A 19,498-nucleotide genomic window follows, 5' to 3' on the forward strand; every position below is an offset into this window, starting at 1 on the left:
CATCTGAGTACTCTGTAGCAGAGCTAGTATGTGATCTCACCCTGTAGTGATCCGGTAAATGTGAAGGCTGCAAAGGGATATATACAGGTTAAGTGAGTGGGCAACATAATAGTAGGTGGAATGTAATATCAGGGAGTGTGAGGGTATTCACTTTGATCAACAGAGTAAAAAACGGTATTCTTTTAAATGGTGAAAAACATCTAAGTGTTGATGTTCAAAGAGATTTGGGTGTTTTCATCCAAGGAGCACACGGTTAACATGCCAGTGCAGCAAGCAAGTAAGAAGGCAAATGGCTCATTTGTCTTTATTGTAAGGGGATAGAGTACAAGAATAAATAAGTCTTCCTACAGTTGTACAGGGTTTTGCTAAGACCACATCTGGAATTCTGCGTGCAGTTTCCGTCTCCACATTTAAGAAAGGATGTACTTGTATTGGAGCCAGTACATTGAATGTTCACTACATTGGTCCCTGGGATGAGGGGTTAGAGTCATAGAGTCAGTCATAGATGTTTACAGCATGGAAACAGGCCCTTCAGCCCAGCTTGTCCATGCCGCCCAGTTTCTATCACTAAGCTAGTCCCACTTGCCCACATTTGGCCCATATCCCTCTATACCCACCCTGCCCATGTAACTGTCTAACTGCTTTTTAAAGGAAAAAATTGGACCTGCCTCTACCACTGCCTCTGGCAGCTCATTCCAGATGCTCACCACCCTCTGTGTGAAAGAATTTCCCCTCTGGTCTCTTTTGTATCTCTCCACTCTCTCCTTAAACCTATGTTCTCTAGTTCTAGACTCCTCGACCTTTGGGAAAAGATGTTGACTATCTACCTTATCTATGCTCATCAATATTTTATAGACCTCTATAAGATCACCCCTAAGACTCCTACCCTCCAGGGAAAAAGTCCCAGCCTATCCAGCCTCTCCTTATAACTCAGACCATTAAGTCCTGGTAGCATCCTCGTCTTGGACTTTTCATTTTGTCAAAGACATTTTCTAAATGCAACTTCCTGTCACATCTATAATTTTGGGTTTGGCTTTGTGTTCGGTAAATTCATAAATAATCAATTCATTTATTTGATAGCAAGTCATTGGAGAGGGTGCGAGAGGAGATTTCCCAGAATGGTACCCTGGATGTGGTGATTTCAGCTAATGGGAAAGGACTGGGAGAAGCTGGGACTGTTCTCCTTGGAATGGAGAAGCGGAAGAAGAGTTTAAAGGAGGCATTCAAAATCAAGCAGGATCTCGATCAGGAGAAATTATTTCCAGTGGCAGCAAGGTTCCAGTGGGACACAGACTGAAGACAATTGTTGTCCTATGAGGAGAGGCTGAGTAAATTGGACTTCTATTCTCTGGAGTTTACAAAAACGAGAGGTGATCTCATTGAAACAAAACGTCGAAGAGGCTTCGATAGGGTGGACGCTGAGAGATTATTTCTGCTGATCAGAGAATCAGAAACTCAGGGACACAGCCTTAGAATAAGGAGCCGATCATTTAGTACTGAGATGGGGAGAAATTAAGCAGAGAGTCCAGGCAGATTGTTCCATACTTTTGGGTTCTTCTGGGCCTCAGGGACTAAAATGAATAAAGGATATGAACCACAAATGATTTACACACCAATTTATTCCATTTCTGCTCGTATTAAAGTTCGAAGGTTAGGCTGATATTTGAGAAACTGGAAAATGGGTTGATTTTATTTTGCTCAGTGGTACTTATAGTATCCTCTAAGACTGGTCACCAACAAGTAGATCAAGGAATAAACGGTTTGTTAAGGTAAGTAACTATTTACAGAGAGTGAGATAAAGGCTACCTTTCCAAGACTCCATGACACTAAACTGGCAAGGAAAACCCATGCTCAGCCCCAGGATTCACACGCTCCGGCCTAATTGCCAAATGGGTCACATGCCCCTCTGAGAACCCGTCTCTTAAATGGCTACCATATCACTCCCCCTTTAAGTTCCTGATTAACACATTTCAATAACAATGGAGCAAATTACAATATTCTACAACAAATGAATCTCAACACAGTCCCTTATAAGGTAAGTCAATCTGGGGATTTTGGGAGTGTCATAATTCACTAGTGGGTGCTCCAACCTTAGAGGTAAATTTGGTTTTAACCTCAATGAGTTGTCGCTCAACTTGCGAAGGTGTGCCAGTGCGGATAACTTCTTCAGTTCCCACTGAAACCTTACATGGTTCCTTCTCGGGATAGCTTGCTGCAGAACTACTTTCATCCATAGCAATACCACTGACAGGCATAATATACAGCCTCCCTGAATGTACATTTCACGTGGAGATGATGTCCCCCACACTGGTAGCATTCTTAATTGCTTCTGGTCTATGGACCAAATTCCCTATACCTTTGCATTCTCTTTTGCTCCAAGCCTCTTTGCTCATTACTTTCTGCGGCCTCATTTGTGGTGCCAAATTCCCAGCAGCTTCCCACCAAACTTGGTGGTCCTTGCCTGCTTTGCTGTTCCATTGCCAACCCCTTTCGGCACTTTCCGTAGCCTGGTCGATCTCCAATGACTTCTTTAAAGTAATCTCTGCTTCTGCTAATAATTTATTCTGTATGGCCGTGTCGTTAACACCATTGACTAGCCTGTCTCTCAACATGTCTTTGAGTGCAGATCTGAACTTGCATTGTTCAGCTGTTTTTCTTAGGCGGCCATGAATGCCACTATCGTCTCTGCTGGGACTCTTGTCGTCTAATTAAATTTGTATTGTTACATTATCACCAAGGGCTTGGGGTAATAATTTTCCTTGACAAATTCCACAAGGTCCTCAAAGGTTTTGGAGTCGGGGACATCTGGAGAAGCCAGACTGCTTATCAGGTTATAGATCAGAGCCCTGCATGGTGGGTGGCCTGGTGGCAAAATGGTTACCACTGCTGCTTCACAGCACCAGGGACCCAGGTTCGATTCCAGCCTTGAGTGACTTTCTATGTGGAGTTTGTACATTCTCCCTTTGTCTGCATGGGTTTCTTCTGGGTGCTCCAGTCTCCCCCCACAGTCCAAAGATGTACAGGTTAATTGGATTGGCCATGATCAATGTGCAGGATTATGGGGATAGGGTGGGGGAGTGGGCATAGGTAGAGTGCTCTTTCAGAGGGTTAGTGCGGATTTGATGAGCCGAATGGCATCCTTCTGCACTGAAGGGATTCTATGGCTGTTAACAGGATTACCCACTGTTCTCTACCCCCTCAATTACATTGGCCTTAAAATAAAATAGCGCAGGTGTTAGACATATAGTACCGAGTGCTCCGTGTTATGGCTGAATGGCTCAAGTTTCCCAAAAAGTGGCATTTTGACATTCACAGACTGCTGAATGAATTTTTTTAAATAAAAGGCTTCCACTTGAGGTCTACTCTCTTGATTTCTGTAACAGTAGGAAGGAAGTCCCAATTGATCCTCATCGCCAAATGTAGTATCCTGTAAGACTGACGACCACTGAGCCGATCAACAAATAAACAGCTTATTTAGATTGTCGTAGTCAATATTTTCCCCGCTTCTGTACTGTGATAGAAAGATTCAAACAGCATTCATTAGGCAAGCAAAACTGAACTTTATTTTATGAATTACAACTGCTAGCAGTATGGCTGAGGCTTGAAGTCGGAAGGCAGTCAAGTACAAACTGCTGGGTCCGTCCCAAGTCTGCAATATTACAAAAGAATAAGACGCTTTTTATACATTAAAGGATCAAGATAACATGAATACAGCTTGGTCAGGAATTTGATCAAAAGTAAAACATAAGTAATAATCATTTCAATGGCGTCACCTTGCTGACCTTTAGAGGACTGGGGTCTCATATCATTATCTTGTCTTTGTTTTAAGAGATGGAGCAAATTTGTTTAAGTACAGGAAGAGACAGTTTTTTAGCTTATCGTATGTATTTAGACTGCTCTGGTCTCATGACGAACGTGCCTTATCCGAGTTTTAGAGTCAGCCAGTTTCAGGTCAAGTTGACCTTGGCTGTTTGTATTTGTGCCTTAGGTTATGTGAAGTCAGTTTAAATTCAATTGTACCAAGAAGACTTGACTAGTTTTCCCATCATGCCATTATTTGCTTCGCACAATACCACAAGGTGAGAAACTATTTACAGAGAGTGAGACAAAGGCTGCCGTACTCCACGACATCAGACTCCTAACTGGCAAAATAAAACCAGTGCTCAGCCACAGGTTTCCCACGCCGAATGGATCACGTGACCCTCCGAGAATCCGTTTCTTAAAGGGGTCTGTTACCACACCAATGCTTAATGTTGGGATGTTGTGATTAAAAATGAAACGACTCTGAGTTATGTCCTGCAAATACGACATAGTCAATAGATATTGATAAAATACAACAACTGTGGAAAACAATACATTTTGAGCTACATTCTCTATGTTTTTTAAGTAGCTATCAATGTATTAACTACTCACTCTTAAGCAATTGTAATTTAGTTTTCACTTTGATTTTATTCCATGTCAAGCCAAACATTGAATCATCACTCCATTTATTTGCTGTTGCCAGTGAAGCATCAGGAGTCAAGGTCTGAAAGTATTGCTTTTGTTATTTACGGCCCTGTTATTCTGCAGGTACTAGTTTGCTTTAGAACAATGTGAACTAGGAACAGAAAATTTTACTGCTACGAAATGAAGCCCTGAACACTAGTAATCACACAATAACAATTTTCTCCTTGTGTAGAAGAAAATGCCTGAGTGTTTAATAAGGGAGATAGGTAGACCCTCAGCAGAAACGAAAGGAAAATGTAACAGAGGCTGAAGAGTATGGTTTTTGAAGTACAAAGTGAAGAGGCTTTGAGAGAGTTTTAGTGGCTAAAAGATTGGCTGCTGGCACTTGAGTAGAGTGATTGAGGAACAAACATTAATCCTGTGTCAGGCAAGCTGAGTGGAGGGGATGTATGACTGGATAAGCTCAAATAGGGTGGAACTCAAGGCCATGTAACGATTTGAAGTGCAAGTTGTCCCAAAGGAGTCATCTCAGTCGCAAAGCCACCTCAAATCACTACTTTGTAGATCCTAACATTCGCTTCCCAATCATCCCGACAAACCCCACTTCTTCCTGTGTTTCCCCCACCCCCACCGAAGAAAGTCTCGCCTACGTTATTTATAACAGCACTTTCAGATTCACATCTGTCTAGCTGTTGGCCTGCTGTGCAATGCAACAGTTTTATACTAGGCACACTGCACACATCACTCCTTCACTCTCCATCCTTGTTCTCCCATCCTTCACAAACTTCAACTCAGCAGTCTGTATCTTAGCATAAGTCATGTTCCAAACACCCACCACTTGTTTGCTGACTTACATGATGGTCGCCAATGTCCCAAATTTAAAATTCCCATTCTTGTGTTCAAACGTTTTCCTGGCCTCACTCTTCCCAAGCTCTGAAACTTCCTTCAACCCTACAATTTTCAAAGAATTCCGCATTCCTCCAGCACTGGCCTCTTAAACATCATTCACTCTCTTTGCCTTACTATTAGCAGTTATGCCTCAGCCACTTAAGCCCCAAACTATGGATTTTGGGCCCGAACCGTTTTTGCCACTCCCATCCCTTGCCTCTGTGAAGACCTTCTTCAAACGTTACTAGGGTTTTGGCTGAATAATTTTTAATTTTTAAAAAAATAATTTTTATTGAGATTTTTGAAAAATGTATAACAACAGAACAATAATAATAATAACAATAACAATAATAAACACCCCCCGGCCCCCATAACAACGCATATAACGAACACCACCACCCCCCCAAACCCAATATACAACAAAATAAATTAACAATAAAGTAAATTAACATAAACAATGCCCCCCTGAAAACCCCTCCCCCCTTTTTCTACCCCCTCCCCCCCGGGTTGCTGCTGCTGCTGACCTAGTTCCCTATCTTTGAGCCAGAAAGTCGAGGAAAGGCTGCCACCGCCTAAAGAACCCTTGTACCGACCCCCTCAGGGCGAATTTGACCTTCTCCAGCATAATGAATCCCGCAATGTCATTGATCCAGGTCTCCACGCTTGGGGGTCTCGCATCTTTCCATTGCAACAAGATCCTCCGCTGGGCTACTAGGGACGCAAAGGCCAAAACACCGGCCTCTTTCGCCTCCTGCACTCCCGGCTCCACCCCAACCCCAAATATCGCAAGTCCCCAGCCTGGCTTGACCCTGGACCCTACCACCCTCGACACCGTCCTCGCCACCCCCTGCCAGAATTCCCCCAGTGCCGGGCATGCCCAAAACATATGGGCATGGTTCGCTGGGCTCCCCGAACACCTAATGTACCTGTCCTCACCCCCAAAAAACCTGCTCATCCTCGTCCCGGACATATGAGCCCTGTGCAGTACCTTGAACTGGATGAGGCTAAGCCTCGCATATGAAGAGGAGGAGTTCACCCTCTCCGGAGCGTCCGCCCATGTCCCCTCCTCAATCTGCTCCCCCAGCTCCACTTCCCACTTAGCCTTCAGCTCCTCTACCTCCTCCACCTTCTGCATCACCTGGTAGATGTCAGACACCTTCCCATCCCCGACCAACACCCCCAAAAGCACCCTATCCCTTACCCCCCACGGGGGCAGCGAAGGGAACCCCTCCACCTGCCGCCTAGCAAACGCCTTGACCTGAAGGTACCTGAACATATTCCCCGGGGAGCTCAAACTTCTCCTCCAGCTCACCCAGGCTCGCAAACCTCCCATCAATGAGCAGGTCTCCCAACTTCCTTATGCCCGCCCTGTGCCACCCCAGGAACCCGCCATCAATGTTCCCTAGGACAAACCAGTGGTTCCCCTGCAGCGGGGCCTCCACCGAGCCCCCCACTTCCCCCCTGTGTCGCCTCCACTGCCCCAAATCTTGAGGGTAGCCGCCACCACCGGGTTCGTAGTGTACCTCGTTGGAGGGAGCGGCAACGGCGCCGTTGCCAGTGCCTTCAGGCTCGTGCCTCCACAGGACGCCATCTCCATCCGTTTCCATGCTGCCCCTCCCCATCCATTACCCACTTGCGTACCATCGAGACATTAGCCGCCCAATAGTACCCAGAGAGGTTGGGCAGCGCCAGCCCCCCTCTATCCCTGCCCCGCTCCAAAAAGACCATCCTCATCCTCGGAGTCCCGTGCGCCCAAACAAATCCCATGATGCTGCTGTTCACCCTCCTAAAAAAGGGCCCTCGGAATGAAAATGGGCAGACACTGAAATAAAAACAAAAACCTCGGGAGCACCGTCATTTTAACGGACTGTACTCTACCCGCCAACGACAGCGGCAGCATGTCCCACCTTTTAAACTCCTCCTCCATCTGCTCCACCAACCTAGTAAAATTAAGCTTATGCAAAGTCCCCCAACTCCTAGCCACCTGAACCCCCAGGTACCTAAAACTCCTCACTGCCCTTTTTAGCGGGAGCCTACCAATCCCCTCCTCCTGATCTCCCGGGTGTACAACAAACAGCTCACTCTTGCCCAGGTTCAGCTTATAGCCTGAGAAACTCCCAAACTCAGCAAGAATCTCCATCACCTCCGGCATTTTGGCTGAATAATTTAGACACCAAAAGGGGTAATGACGTGTACAGTATGAGACCTTGAGCAGCAGCGCTAATTTAGCCAACATTTAGCACAAGAAAATCATCGCTGTTAGGGGATAATTGAGAATTAATTGCCAGCTAGTGCTCATTAAATAGGCCGATTGCAATTTTGGTGGATAATACTTTATCTAATGACTGCTCCTAAGAGTGGCTGGCTGAACAGAAGTAACCAACTAAGTCACTGCTGAGAATTTTGAGTCATAGACTCATAGATATTTACAGTATGGAAACAGGCCCTTCAGCCCAGTTTGTCCACACTGCCCAGTTTCTATCACTAAGCTAGTCTCACTTGCCCGCATATGACTCATATCCTTCTAAACCCACCCTGCCATGTAATTGTCTAACTGCTTATTAAAGGACAAAATTGGACCCGCCTCTACCACTTTCTCGGCCAGCCCATTCCAGATGCTCACCACCCTTTGTGTGAAGAAATTTCCCCTATGATCTCTTTTGTATCTCTCCCCTCTCATCTTAAACCTATGCCCTCTAGTTCTAGACTCCGCTACCTTTGGGAAAAGATGTTGACTATCTACCTTATCTATACTCCTCATTACTTTATAGACCTCTATAAGATCACCCCTAGGCCTCCTAGAGTCGAGGGAAAAAAGTCCCAGGCGATCCAGCGTCTCCTTATAACTCAGACTAAAAAGCACATCAAACGACCTTCTGGGATACTTTCAAAAACCTCATACTACCAGCATTTATTGTGGAAATTCTCTGCGGACTTCATTTAAAAAAGAGTGAGTGCTGATCTATCTTATTGTATACCTTATAGCAGTCTCCAGGCTAGGAGAAGGTGAGTGCTTGGTCACCAGTATCTTGCTTGGTGATCTCCCACGGTCTACAGGTGGATTATCAGGAGGGGATGAGGCTAGTCAGAGTTGCACCAGCTGCTGCGGGAGAGAAGGGACAGGATATCAAGATGGATGGCGTCCCCCCACCACCCCCAATCCCCTCTGAGTATAGGGTATCATCCCTCCTCTAGATTTCCTCCAGCAGGGCCCCAGGTGCCACATGCAGGAACCTGTGCACCCTCTCACTTGGTCCCAGAGCCATCCTGAAATGTGTTGTGTGTCAGCTAGCCCACTCCAGTGGTGGTGGAATTCACATATAAAGCTTGAGGGAATTTGAATGTTAACCATGCAGGTTTCTGTTTTAGTGCCTCCAGGAAGGTTCACATTATGTCAGCAACTAGGAACAAAATTGCTAAAACCAGTCTTTCAAACAGGCATGGCTTATTAGCAAAACACACATTTAGTGTACTTCACCCAAAATCCCTTTACCTCTTTAATTAACCTTTTGACACTATCTAATATCTCCTTTGCCTCTGTGTTCAATTTCACTTGATTCCACATTTGTGAAGTGCCTATTGTTATGTTTCTACAATACTATCACTTTTTATTGTTTTGATGCTTGGAATCAGCAGCCTGATTGGAATTAGAAGCTCATAGAATATGGGGCTTGAACGCCATTGATTTGTTTTAAACATGAATCACAAATTATTTTGATTCCGTCTTTCCCTTAGCCTTTTGCAATAATCTGCTTGTTTAAGTTATGATTAACGGTATCATCAGTCGAGAGGGGCACCTTAGAGCAATGGGTACAGAGGATTCATGTCACATATACGTGGCGGAATCTTCCCATAGTTTGTCAGAGTGTTAGTTTCAGTGAGAAAACCGACATGTCGCTTTCCAGTTGCACAGCTGAGCTTACTCTCCAGGTGCTCTGACACAGAGAATCTAGGGGCATGATTTGTGCCGGCACTCTGGCGGAGTGGGGCCTGTTAGAACCAGCAACGACGGCTCCCCAGAGATCGGGGTGCTATCTTTAAAGAACGCCTTGATCAGTGTTGGAATGAAATTCCTCCCCTCCCACCACTGATATGGAGAACCCCCCACAAGCATCGAGGCAATGCCCTGCCCCCCCAACAAACATTAGGCCCCCCCCCCCCCCCCCAATCACACATGTATAGGAAACCCCTCACGTGGCTGAGGGGGGATCTCCCTGCCTGGGAGGAAGCCCTTTAAATACATTTAAATGGGCAGGAGCCTCATTGCATCAGCAGTGAAGGGGGATGGATAATCCAAAAGTTAGATCTTGCTGGTGACATTCCCGTTCCCGTGGTTTTTTTCGTGGGATTTTCTGCTGACGCAGTCATTTTCATCCAAGGCAAAATGGCTGGAAATCCCCTCCCCCATGGTCAGAGCTGAACCAGTGTTGCTATCTCTGTTGTTTTAATTCGGGTCCCTCGAAACTCATTTGGCTCCATGTGTTGAAAATATTTCATATAAATCAAAAGAAACAAAAACAAATGTTAAAGTGAAAGATAATTGTCCATAATCACTTGCTTTCCAGCAGGCAACCTGATAAAATGAATTAAGATTTCTGCCCGATTCTTTACAAGACGTAGTTACAAAATTATAAAGCAACTAAAATTCTACAGTGGCTAGATAAGGCTTATCCACAAATGTCCCCGGGTGTGTAGGGCACAAAGATAATCATGTCAAAGGTGAACAACAAGATCAGAATTTCTACCTTCCTACTGCCACAGGAGATAGAATTCACTTTGGATGTGTTGTTCAAAAATTAATTCAATCTCCCTCAGCACTCAGAGCCTTCGCCTTGGAGCAGAACATGTGTTGGATGGTTTCAAATTAGAATGCTGCTGCCATGTTGCACAGTGAGCTGGAAAACATGGTGAGGAGCTGGGCTGGACCAATTTCGAGGGAGCCTGGTCCCTTGATTATGGTAAGGCCATTGTTTTGAAGCCGAGATCTCAGTTCAATCCCTATACCAGCTACGGCAATTTCCTGCTTCCTTGCCTTGTTCCACACTTGATGGGGAGTGCTTCCCCTCAGGCCATGCAACCAATTCCTTAATGACGAAATACACCTGTGTTCCTTTGTGGACAACTGCTAATTGTTACTTTTACCATTTTCATAAATGAACTGCAGGATAGTTAACATTGCAAACTGAAAAAAACAAATGTAATATCTACAGCAACATTGAGCAAAATTATTATTTTACACTGTGAAGAGTTTATCATACATTATGTCTTCAGAATAGTGTATTGTTGATTGTTTGTTTATCACTGAAAATGTACAGCATCTTTCAGTCTTTTGACTCCATTTCTACATTGACTAGAAAGCCTGTTGTCATGAAAGGCTGGATAGAAATGGAAGTCTCTGGGTGGAATCCTCCAGAGATTGAAACAAATATAGCTTCAGGACCATTTCTGGTCCCGATCTCACTAGTGTCAGTCATCTGCATTGTGCCGTGATGTGAACTGACAGGAGCTGCCAATTACCACACCACCATCCCATTTGCTATCCAAGTAAAGATGGTGGGCGGGACGGTAATGCAGGAGGCCTAATCAGAGGGCCTGCAGCATTGGCTGGTTGGCAACCTGGCTAGGAGAGGTAGGTGCTGTTGAGGGAGGAAGTAAAGAATTGGGACGTAGCAAAATGGAGACGCTCTCGGATGGCTGCTAAGCTTCTTTAACATAAAGGAGATCCCAATGTGTCAGATGGAATGGGCTGCAGGCATTTCAGCCTTTAAATCTATCATTGAACGTTTGAGAAGAGGCCCTCAAGCCTGCCCAAGGCGGCAGCCTCCAAGTATTTTCTTGGTTCCGGACTCGATGCCGGGAAGGCTTTGTTGGTAATGTTCCTTGATTGGAGCCTTAAATGAAGCAGTTGCCCTCCATGGAGATTGTAGGTTCCCATAGCAGGCCACCCTGGGGAAACTCACCCAAACAACATTAGGGAGCTATCCCCTCCATGTTTTGCAATTTCATCATAGCCCCTGCTTCCAAAGATGCCTCCAAGGGGCTGTGATAATTCCTCTCTTTCTCTGTTGTTTTAGCAATAGGATGTTTTTGAGATTTTAGGAAGGTTGACTAAGAGCTTGGTAAAAGAAGTGGGTTTTAAGGAAGCCTCTAAAAGAGAGATGTAGAGACTTCAGGAAAGAATTCCAGAGCTTTGAGCCTAGGCAGCTGAAGTTACAATTACCACGATGGAGTGAAGGGAGTGGAGGATGCGCAACAATATCTTTAATGTAGTCAAATGTGGCATTCACACAAATGTATTCAGACAAAAATAGGTACTAAGTCAAAGAAAGGAACATGAGATCAGTGACTCTGAACTTGGTGAATCCGTAAAACCTCAATGGCTGAAGACATGGTTGCCAAACTTGAGGCCTTGATGCATTGGGAGCAAATATCAATGAACATAGGGGTGGTGGGTGAATGTAACTTGGCGTGAGTAAAGGTACAGCAGAATTTCGGAAATTTATGGTGGATGGAATATATGGAGGCCAGTCAAGAGAGCAATAAAATAGACAGGTCTGGTTGTGACAAAGCATGGCTGAGGGTTTCAGTAAGAGAGTGACAGAGGCAGGGCGGCGACTTGGATCCCAATATCAACACAGAGGCAGGGTGTGAGCAAGGGTGCCATTTAGCAGCAGTTTAAACTGGAAGAACGTGTTTTCCTCAGGTCCTACTGAATTAACACGCAATATGATTAGCATTTTTGGAATCCGATTCCAGATCATAGCAAGCCAGGTTGGGAAGCTGGCCATTTGGTAGATGGTGGTTGGAGGGGGGAGACATCTTGGAAGGAGGTGTGAGAGATTGAGGGAGGACGGGACATGCAGACAGGATCAGGAGACTTCAGAGGAGAGTTAGGGCATCATGATGGACATAAGCTTGGAGGGCCAAAGGGCTGTTCCTCTGCTGTAATTTTTCTCGTACATTTCCTTGGCCGCAGAAAATACTTTTCACCGTACTCCGGTACACGTGACAATAAATAAATCAAATCAAATCTTTGTTCTTGGAGAAGGAGAATATTGAAAATTGTGAACAGTTTTGGTCCACTTATCTAAGGAAAGATATACTGGCATTGGTGGCAGTCCAAAGAAGGTTCACTAGGTTGACCCTGTGTATGGAGGGATTTTCTTATGAGGAGAGGTTGAGTAGATTGGGCCTGTATTCATTGGAATTTAGAAGAACGGGAGGTCACATTATTGAGGCATGCAGGATTTTCAGGGGCCTTGACAGGATAGAGGCTGAGGGGATGCATCCTCTTGGGGGAGATTCTCGGGCCAGAGGGCATGGTCTCAGAGTAAGTGTCGCCCATTTAAGGAAGTGATGAGGAGGAATTTCTTCTCTCAGAGGGTAGCGAATCTGTGGAAATGTTTATCGCAGAGAGCTGTAGAAACTGGATTATTAAGTATGTTCAAGGCTGTGATAGACAGATTTTTGATCAGTAAGTTAATCGAGGGTTATGGGGAGAAGGTGGAAAAGTGGAGTTGAGAATTATGTCAGATCGGCCATGATCTCATTGAATTGTGGAGCAGACTGGATGGGCCAAGTGGCCTACTACTGCTCTTATGGTCTAAGATTGCAGGGCGCCCATGGAGGTCTTAAGGCTATATGGGGGCATTGTCCAGGAGTGTAGTATAAGGATATCTGACAAAGCAAGGGTTAATGTGGGACTGGCAAACAATACTGTCCACAGTGTGATATAAAGAGACATATGACCTGACACTAGAGTCAGTTGTGGAGTGGACAGAGACCTGTGTAGAAGCAAGCATGGCGTTAGCTCATAACTTGGGCCATACCCTGTATATATTTTCATATTGATGTGTTATTAACAAACACTCATGTTCAACCATACAAGACTCAGCACCTCTTTGTGAGACCTGCTGAACAAACAACATACAACAAGGAAAAGATCAAGAGAACATCTGATTGCAGAGCAGATGGGTTGATCCTGTTGTTAGGGAACTGAACAAGGTAGATTTGTGGGCCATGGGAAGCAGTTCCCTTTCTCCTGCCCACAAACAGAACAGGCAAAATGCCTACCTGTTCAATCCGGCACTTCTTGAGGGAGGATTTTCTGCGCTCTCCGCAGCATGTTTATTGGTGGCGGGAGGCTGCCAGCCATTGGCTGGTGGCGAGATCTTCAGGTCCCATTGCTGTCAATGGGATTTTCCATTGAATCCACCCCCCACCAACGGGAAACCTGCTGTGTGGGTCTGCCATCGGCGGGACCGGAAGATCCTGTTGGCGAGAACAGCTAGAAAATCCCCCCCCCCCCCCCCCTTCAGTTGTAAAACACCTGGGATACCCGACAATTTAAGTGATAAGGTGGAAACAAAGAAAAACAGTGTTAAAATAAACTGCAGTGCTGTCCTGAGCATGATTCCCCGTAAATCAGAGGACTTTCAAGGGCCTTGTGGGTTCAAGTTCACACCAGGGGTCGAACATAAAACTCAAAGTTGACTCTACTGAGGGAGTTTAGCACTTCCAGAGGCGCTGTCTTTCAGATGAGACATTAAACCAAGGCTCTGCTTGCCTGCTCAGGTGTACGCAAAAGATCCCTTGGCATTATTTGAGAGCGGGGTAGTTATGTCTGGTGCCTTGGGCCAATATTTGTCCGCCAATCAACATTGCTGTTTCTGAGAGCATGCTGTGAACAGATTGGCTGCCATTGTTTCCTAAAACCGGGACAACAATTTAAAAGTACTTCATTGGCTCAAAAACAGTTGAGATATCTGGTGGACATGAAAGGCGCTACATAAATGCAAGAGTTTCTCAAAGGATTTTCAGCACATAGCCTGAATTAAGATATTTAATGAAGGCCTTACTGCCTGAAAGTGGTTGGTTACCCAGATATGCCAGTTTTCAAAGAGTATTGCCACTGCCCTTGACCCTAAAGCAATATTACTTTTCAAGTATACATATCGAATTCTCCTTGAGGGTAATAATTGAATCGGCTCCCGATCCCTCCATCCCCATTCAGACAGTGTATTTGAGATCATAACAACCCAATCTGTTAGAAATTATTCTCATTTCCCCTCTTGTTCGTTTGCCAGGTGCCTGACCTTAGCCGAGAGAACCAAAAGAGTGTAATCAACTCCAGCATTCCCCTAGGATGAGGAGGAAGAAAATTCAATCTGGGTTCTGACCTAAGTTTGCTTTTCAGTGACTTCCACGGCAACCACATATTTGTGGATGCCATGTGGAAAGAGGAAGCCCTCCATGGCTGAATACTCTGACAGTCAATGTCTCAGCTCACAAATGCATAATGGACACCTGGGCAAGGGGTGGTAATGCAGTCGCCTCATCCGATAGCATCTGAGTCAGCTGCTTTAGGATTTGGGTGAAGATTGAGGTGCAAAGAGTATTTTTTTTAAATGTACCTGAGGTCATGGTACATTGAGGAATGTTAGAATCAGAGAATGTGGTGCATATCAAGCCAAAGAATCTGATCTACAAATACGCAGACAGAGGATTATTGCAAAGTTTGCACATAGTTGTATTCCCATGTTGAAGCTGGTCATTTGTTATCCACCCTTTCAGTTTTCTAAGGTCTAATTGGCATTTCAAAATAAAAGTGTTGCTGAAATCAAGATACTGTTTGCTGGCTTATCAGCGAACAGTTGACTTGATTGATTTATAGTTTTATTTTAATAACACAAAAGTAAATGATCAATAAAATCCGCTTATCTCCAGTGTGCCTAAGAGCTTGGGAGGAGTCCGTAATCACCGTGCTACCAATTCTCTTGGTTGCTCACAGTGATTAAATTCTCCTGAACTGACTTCTGTCACTCCTGTTTGAGTGGTTTCAGGTCAAATCTGCCCACGTAATGTTATTATCTACTATGTAAAACTTGTCAGTATGTAAACTGAAGAACTGGGAACAGTGCAATGATTGACTGGTTGCACTAAGTCCAAGGTACATGCAGGCTTATAACGTCTTTTTCCTCTCCCCACTCATCACCGCACTTCCTTTCCTTGTCCACAGAGATTTAAGATGACTACAGATTTAAAGTAAATGGCAAAAGCAATGTGATAAAAACATTTTCACGCAGCGAGTGGTGAAGGTCTGGAATGCTCTGCTTGAGAGTGTAGTGGGGGCAGGTTCAATGAAAGCATTCAAAATGGAATTAGACTGAAAAGGGAGAATGTGCAGGGCTATGGGGAGAAGGAGGGAGAATGGTATCAAGTGAACTGCTCATTCAGAGGGCCGGTGCAGGCACAACGGGCTGAATGGCCTCCTTCAGCTCAGTAACAATTCTGTGGCTTCCTGATTCAGGGTTTCCACCTCCAAGTATGCCGTTGGGCAAGCAAGCTGTGCATTTTATTTAAAATAAAGAAAATATATATCAGTCTAGGCTACCAAAATGTGACTATGCAACTAAATATTAAACATTGGGATAAAATCAGAAAGTGCTAAAGAAAAAAGAGCACCTGCATGTCACTTCTAAAAATGCATTCTCGGGACAGGAGTATTGGTAGAAAAGCCAACATTTATTTCCCATCCCTAATTGCCTTTGGGTGGTGGTCGCAACCCATCTTTATGAGCATCAGCAGTCCTTCTGGAGGTTGTATACCCACAGTTTTGTAAGGTAGGGAGTTTCAGGAGCTTAACCCTTTTATTAATGAAGTAATGTTGATATATGTCCAAGTCGGGATGGTACGTGGGACAGAATCTTCCAGGAGTGGAAGTGAGAGTAATTTCCACTGGGGAGCAGGATGGCTGGCTAGCTGTGATCTTGCGTTATTCAGCTCATTACATTTGTATCTGCGAGGAGATTGGCAAATCTTGGACCCTGGGCTGTGAGGTAGCAGTGCTAACCACTGTGCCATTGTGCCGCCATCTTCCATTTGATCTTCTTCCCATTGATATACTGACAGAATATCTTTGGGATTTTCCCTACCAGCTAGAGATTTCTCATGTCCCCTCTTTGATCTCCTACTGCTTTCCTAAACTCCACCCTGCACTTTCTGTACTCTACTAATGTCTCTGTTGATTTGCTCCCTTTGTACTTATTAAAATCCTCTCTCTTCTTTCCCATTCTATCCTGAATATCTCTGGTCATCAATGGTTCCCTGGGCTTGTTACTCCTTCCTATTGCCCTAGAGAGGACATGTTGAGCATGTATCCTCCCCATTTCCTCTTTGAACAGTCCCCCACTGCTCTTCTGTAGATCTCCCCACCAGTAACATGGTCCAATCTACCTTGGCCAGATCCTGCCTTATTTTACTAAAGTCTGCTCTCCCCTAGTCCAAGACCTTTTTCTGCAATTTGTCTATTTCCTTGTCCATAACAAACTTAAATTGCTATGATCCCATGCTAGGGTCTTATTGACAATAGGAAACTAAAGACTTCCCTCCATGTTTGGAGAAAACTGTGCTGGGTGCGTCCAATTGTTAATGATCAGCCTTGTTAATTTGTCATTTTGAGCTGACATGCAGGTGAAGTCTCCAAGTAAGTAGGTAACAGGTAAGTTAGGCGTGACTACAATAGGGAATTAAAGAGGTGTGTGTGCAGTTGAATGAAGTGTTTGTTGGATCTCACAAGGAGATTTGTTTGGCCTGCTGGTCACATAATCAGTGGTGCGGGATTCGTCGGATCTGTGATCTACACTGGGGAGGCTGACAAGCTGCAGCTGCACATACACATTACAATCCGACACACATCATCCCAGCCAACAAGATGGCATTGGTTGTGCTGGAGCGCGCCCATATAGTTGATGGGTCATCTGGGGCCAGAGGGCACCCAGCCAGGATGAGTGCTGTGTAATTCAGTTAGGAGCAGCTCTCTGCCTCATACAGGAATGACTACTCTTGTTCCCCAGAACATGATTCGAACCTGACAACTTCATTCATTCTTCGCGGATAAAGAGTGGTTTCACTTCCTCATAAACTAGCTCATTTACTCATCCTATAAATATTTTATCTCTCACTTTGGACACAAGTCGATCTCAGTTGGTCCAGTTCCTGATTTGCTTCGCCAGGTCTGTCAATGTGTCTAAAAAATGTAATGCAATGATGATTTCTTGTGGTTTTGGAGTACAGATGGTAACTTCTTGCAATGCTGGTCAGCTAAGAGCATCCGTATTCGTTATATATATCTACCATATAAGTACCGGCCGAATCTCTTGGCGGCAAAGACTAATCTCATGGGACAACACTGCACCAACACCAAATGGAGAGGCATCACAGGTCAATATCTGTTCTTTAGATGGGTCAAAGTGTACTAACAGGTTTGAGGAATGCAGCAATTGCTTTACGTTGTTGAAAGCTTCCTCCTGGACCAACAATGGTGTTTCTTTAGCAGAATATGCAAGGTGTACCATTGCGGTGCCTTTTATTTCTATGCTTCTCTCGTGTAAGTCTTCAACTTGGCAGAAGTGCTCTTCAAGTTCAATGGTTGGACTCCCTCTCATAGGTACTGAAATGTATGCTCATCCATCACAATGGCTGATGCCCCTGTACCCATTTTCATCTTAAGAGGCTTTCCATTTACCCGGTGAGTTACAATAATAGGGTCCATCTTGCCTGTTTTTAGATTAAACAGAGTGAATACTAGAATCACTGGTGCTGACTTTTCCACACTGTATGCTTGTTGATCATTGTGTCTTGGTTGATCAATTATTGGGCAATCATAACTTAGCTCTGCATTGCTTTATCAAATAAGAACATAAGAACTAGGAGCAGGAGTAGGCCATCTGGCCCCTCGAGCCTGCTCCGCCATTCAATTAGATCATGGCTGATCTTTTGTGGACTCAGCTCCACTTACCGGCCCGAACACCATAACCCTTAATCCCTTTATTCTTCAAAAAACTATCTATCTTTACCTTAAAAACATGTAATGAAGGAGCCTCAACTGCTTCACTGGGCAAGGAATTCCATAGATTCACAACCCTTTGGGTGAAGAAGTTCCTCCTAAACTCAGTCCTAAATCTACTTCCCCTTATTTTGAGGCTATGTCCCCTAGTTCTGCTGTCACCCGCCAGTGGAAACAACCTGCCCGCATCTATCCTATCTATTCCCTTCATAATTTTAAATGTTTCTATAAGATCCCCCCTCATCCTTCTAAATTCCAACGAGTACAATCCCAGTCTACTCAACCTCTCCTCATAATCCAACCCCTTCAGCTCTGGGATTAACCGAGTGAATCTCCTCTGCACACCCTCCAGCGCCAGTATCTTCTTTGTGACAATAAAAACACGCAGCTTCCTTAAACCAACATGATTCAGGAGTGTGGTCACCTCCACATCAGTAACATTCCCCTATCAGCATTACTGACTGATTGTTTCATGCTTTGTAGGTGGTTTGGTGGTTTTGGCACCACGGCTGGCTGCAGGTTCCTGCTCTAACTGGTGAACGGCACCATTTTGTGCGCTCTGCAGCTCTTGTGCACCTTTTTCAATGCCTTCCGTGGCCAGTGCTAGCTCCATTGTTTGTTTAACATTTATGTCAATATCTGCAAGCATTGAATTGCATTGTTGTTCACACCGCAAACTAACCTATCTGTAACATATCATTTAGGGATTGGGTTTGGATTTTGTATATTGTCATGTGTATCAAGGTACAGTAAAAAGTATTTTTCTGCCAGCAGTTCAACAGATCATAAAGTACATGAAAATAAAATAAAATAAAAGAGAATACATAATAGGGTGGCTCCAAAATCACAATACGCCAATAATTGCTTAAGTTTAGCTATGTAAGTTGTGATTGATTTGCCTGGGGTTCTCATCCTTGAATTAAATTTGAATCTCTGGAGTATGACTGAAGGTTAAGGTTGCTATTGAGCCTTCACTAAATTCATGAGCTCACTAAATGATTTGGAGTTGGGCACGATTGGGGATATAACACTGCGAATAAGGTTATAGGTCTGAGTTCTAAAAACACTTTGGAGAATTGCTTTGTGTTTTGCCTTTTTTCCTATTTTGTTTGCTTGGAAATAATACCCAAGGTGCTCAAGTCTCCAGTCCTCTGTGGAGGTATCAAATGTGTCTATTCACCCAAAGAGAGCCATTCTGGTTAGTTATTTTGTTAGACTTTGATTTAAACTGGGTACTCACAGGTGTTGGGACAGAGGCAGTGGCAGGATAATTTATCCTAGTCGCTTTCACAGACTTCATTACTGATCACAAAAAGC

This window comes from Scyliorhinus canicula, chromosome 3 (genome assembly GCF_902713615.1).
Source record: "Scyliorhinus canicula chromosome 3, sScyCan1.1, whole genome shotgun sequence".
Lineage (NCBI taxonomy): Eukaryota > Metazoa > Chordata > Chondrichthyes > Carcharhiniformes > Scyliorhinidae > Scyliorhinus > Scyliorhinus canicula.